This window comes from Schistocerca nitens, chromosome 2 (assembly GCF_023898315.1).
Source record: "Schistocerca nitens isolate TAMUIC-IGC-003100 chromosome 2, iqSchNite1.1, whole genome shotgun sequence".
Taxonomy (NCBI): domain Eukaryota; kingdom Metazoa; phylum Arthropoda; class Insecta; order Orthoptera; family Acrididae; genus Schistocerca; species Schistocerca nitens.
This window is the reverse complement of record NC_064615.1, coordinates 243,777,916-243,782,309: the sequence shown is the minus strand read 5'-3', so window position 1 is coordinate 243,782,309 and position 4,394 is coordinate 243,777,916. Positions and strand designations below refer to the sequence as shown.

The 4,394-nt window shown below is 45.5% G+C and overlaps 1 non-coding gene across 1 annotated transcript; it reads left to right on the top strand.

The window, feature by feature from the left end:
• Positions 1-3,954: 3,954 nt before the first annotated feature.
• Trnat-ugu (transfer RNA threonine (anticodon UGU)) lies at positions 3,955-4,029 on the top strand. Its single transcript has one exon. It is a non-coding gene; the product is annotated as a tRNA-Thr (tRNA).
• Positions 4,030-4,394: the final 365 nt, after the last annotated feature.

Here is a 4,394-nt window from a genome sequence, read left to right as displayed (position 1 = left end):
CTAAACAAGAAGAACTGGAGCCAACTCTACGCGAAAAGCTAAGTAAAATAGAAAGTTTATTGTAATCTTTGCTCCTGCCAAATTTTTCGTAAAAGACTTTGCTTATTGTGGACAAGAACTAAAATTAGGAAGGAGGTGGGAGATTACAAAGTTCCTTGCAGAAATATTGAGCCATTCTGCCTGTAGAGCGGTACGCAAGTACGAAAGTGTTCTGCGTGCAGGAGTATGTGCGCGAACTGGTGATAATTTCCCATAAATGTTTGATGGGATCCATGTCGGGCGATCTGGGTGGCCAAATCATTCGCTCGAATCGTCCAGTGTTCTCTTCAAACCAATCGCGAACAACTGTAACACGGTGACAGACCGCATTGTCATCCATAAAAATTCCATCATTGTTTGGAAATATGATGTTCGTGAGTGGCTGCAAATGGTACCCAAATGGTAGCCGAACATTCAGAAGACTCAGTCCAGTTCATGTAAACACAGTCGACATCAATATGGAGTCACCACCAGCTTGCACTGTGCCTTGTGGACAATTTGGGTCCATGGCTTCGTGGGGTTGTGCCACACTCGAATCCTACCATCAGCTCTTGCCAACTGAAACGGGGGCTCATCTGAACAGGCCACGATTTTCCAGTCGTATAGGGTCGAACCGGTATGGTCACAAGCCCAGGAGAGGCACTGCAGGCGATGTCGTGCTGTTAGCAAAGGCTTTCGCGTCGGTCGCCTGCTGTCACAGCCCATTAACGTCAGATTTTTCTGTGCAAATGTGTACCGAAAGCGCTCTTATTTTGGTTATATGCATGCTCCCTAATTCTCACCGATATAAAACTTGTCACATTCCTGACAGTTGATCTTGTAGACACCAGACTCTAAATATTTGTTGCTGTTGTTGCCAGCTTTATAGCCTAGTCTAGAACCAATAGTACTTTTCATTTGAAATCCAATTTTCACCTTCGTTTTTTTTTAAAGCTTGTGCAATGCTGTCGGAAAATGCGCCATGGCTAGTGTACATAGCTGTTAATAATGTAAATACTTTTTATTTTTTACGTAGTACCAGGTGTTTTATAGACTTAGCGTCAACAAATTGAACTTGTGTCTGTGTATGTACGTATTGAACTGGACACCTAGAAACGACGGAGAGGCTTCGTCCCCGCCTTAGCCCACAACAGGCTACAGCAGTCCACTCATCCCACCGCCGCCCCACACCGAAACTAGGGTTATTGTCCGGTTCGGCCCCCAGTGGACATCCCCACACCCCCACCGGGAACGTCTCATTCCAGACGAGTGTAACCCCAATGTTTGCATGGCAGAGTAATTATGGAATACGTGGAGACAGCGTTTGCGCAGCAATCGCCGACATAGTGTGACTGAGGTGGAATAAGGGGAACCATCCTGCATTCGCGGAGGCAGATGGAAAACCGCTTTAAAAACCATCCACTGGCTGGCCGGCACACCGGACCTTGACACTAATCCGCCGGGCTGATTCGTGCCGGGGAGCAGCACGGCTTCCCGCTCGGGAAGCAGCGCGCTAGACCGCGTGGCTAACCGGTTGGGCCAGATTGAACTTAGTTGGATAACCCTGTTGTTGTTTGTAACAGATCTGTATATGGCAGTAGGCGAAACCAGTGTTATTGAAGGGTAAAAACTTGTGTGATCAAGACGGACCTGTAAATTAAAGAAGGTAAGTATAACAATTTCTTTTATGATCGGTTCAACTGGACCGCATTCCACACAAACACAGCCCACACCACTGTGGAGTCGATTGCATAGTGCCTTGTTAACAACTTTGGTATATACTTATATGGATATGGTGTCTGTTCTTTCGGAACAGACACCATATCGATATAAGTACATAGATTTGGCAATACCGGCCACGACCTTCCTCTTCTGTGCAGATGCACACATATTACCCGAACTCTTACGGGAGTTGGTAAGAATGTATTCCACTAGTAATGAGTGTGTTGGGTAGGGACGCTACAAATGTAGTGTGTGGATATACAGGGTGGCCCATAGATCGTGACCGGGCCAAATATCTCACGAAATAAGCGTCAAACGAAAAAACTACAAAGACGAAACTTGTCTAGCTTCAAGGGAGAAACCAGATGGCGCTATGGTTGGCCCGCTAAATGGCGCTGCCATAGGTCAAACGGATATCAACTGCGTTTTTTTTTTTAAAATGGGAACCACCATTTTTTTATTACATATTCGTGTAGTACGTAAAGAAATATGAATGTTTCAGTTGGACCACTTTTTTCGCTTTGTGATAGATGGGGCCGTAATAGTCACAAACATATGGTTCACAATTTTAGACGAACTCTTGGTAACAGGTAGGTGTTTTAAATTAAAATACAGTACGTAGGTAAGTTTGAACATTTTATTTAGGTTGTTCCAATGTGAGCTTATCATTTCTGAGAACGCATGCTGTTACAGCATGATTACCTGTAAATAACACATTAATGCAATAAATGCTCAAAATGATGTCCGTCAACCTCAATGCATTTGGAAATACGTGTAACGACATTTCTCTCAACTGCGAGTAGTTCGCCTTCCGTAATGTTCGCACATGCATTGACAATGCGCTGACGCATGTTGTCAGGCGTTGTCGGTGGATCACGATAGCAAATATCCTACAACTTTCCCACAGGAAGAAATCCGGGGACGTCAGATTCGGTGAAAGTGCGGGCCATGGTATGGTGCTTCGACGACCGAGCCACCTGTCATGAAATATGCTATTCAATACCGCTTCAACCGCACGCGAGCTATGTGCCGGACATCCATCATGTTGGAAGTACATCACCATTCTGTCATGCAGTGAACCATCTTGTATTAACATCGGTAGAGCATTACGTAGGAAATCAGCATACATTGCACCATTTAGATTGCCATCGATAAAATAGGGGCCAATTATCCTTCCTCCCATAATGCCGCACCATACATTAACCCGCCAAGGTCGCTGATGTTCCACTTGTCGCAGCCATCGTGGATTTTCCATTGTCCAATAATGCATATTATACCGGTTTACGTTACCGCTGCTGGTGAATGACACTTCGTTGCTAAATGGAACGCGTGCAAAAAATCTGTCATCGTCCCGTAATTTCTCTTGTGCCCAGTGGCACAACTGTACACGACGTTCAAAGTCGTCGCCATGCAATTCCTGGTGCATAGAAATATGGTACGGGTGCAATCGATATTGATGTAACATTCTCAACACCGACGTTTTTGAGATTCCCGATTCTCGCGCAATTTGTCTGCTACTGATGTGCGGATTAGCCACGACAGCAGCTAGAAAACCTACTTGGGCATCATCATTTGTTGCAGGTCGTGGTTGATGTTTCACATGTGGCTGAACTCTTCCAGTTTCCTTAAATAACGTAACTTTCCGGCGAACGGTCCGCACACTTGGATGATGTCGTCCAGAATACCGAGCAGCATACACAGCACACGCCCGTTGGGCACTTTGATCACAATATCCATACATCAACACGATGTTGACCTTTTCCGCAATTCGTAAACGGTCCATTTTTACACGGGTAATGTATCACGAAGCAAATACCGTCCGTACTGGCGGAATGTTACGTAATACCACGTACTTATACGTTTGTGACTATTACAGCGCCATCTATCACAAAGCGAAAAAAGTGGTCCAACTCAAACATTCATATTTCTTTACGTACTACACGAATATGTAATAGAAATAGGTGTTTCTATTTAAAAAACACTGTTGATATCCGTTTGACCTATGGCAGCGCCATGTAGCGGCCCAACCATAGCACCATCTGGTTTCCCCCTTCAAGCTAGACGAGTTTCTTTCTTTGTAGATTTTCCGTTTGACGCTTATTTCGTGAGATATTTGGCCCGGTCACTATCAACGGACCACCCTTTATATGGTGAGAATGTGGGTCTCGTGGGAGGCGTGTGCGATATAGTCCCTGCAGTCGCACTACCCTCTGTGCCCTCGGTGGCTCAGATGGATAGAGCGCCTGCCATGTAAGCAGGAGATCCTGGGTTCGAGTCCCGGTCGGGGCAGACATTTTCACCTGTCCCCATTGATATATATCGACGACCGTCAGCAGCTCAAGGTTATTGTTGTCGTCTTCAGTCCTGAGACTGGTTTGATGCAGCTCTCCATGCTACTCTATCCTGTGCAAGCTTCTTCATCTCCCACTACCTACTGCAGCCTACATCCTTCTGAATCTGCTTAGTGTACTCATCTCTTGGTCTTCCTCTACGATTTTTACCCTCCACGCTGCCCTCCAATGCTAAATTGGTGATCCCTTGATGCCTCAGAACATGTCCTACCAACCGATCCCTTCTACTAGTCAAGTTGTGCCACAAACTTCTCTTCTCCCCAATCCTATTCAGTACTTCCTCATTAGTTATGTGATCTACCC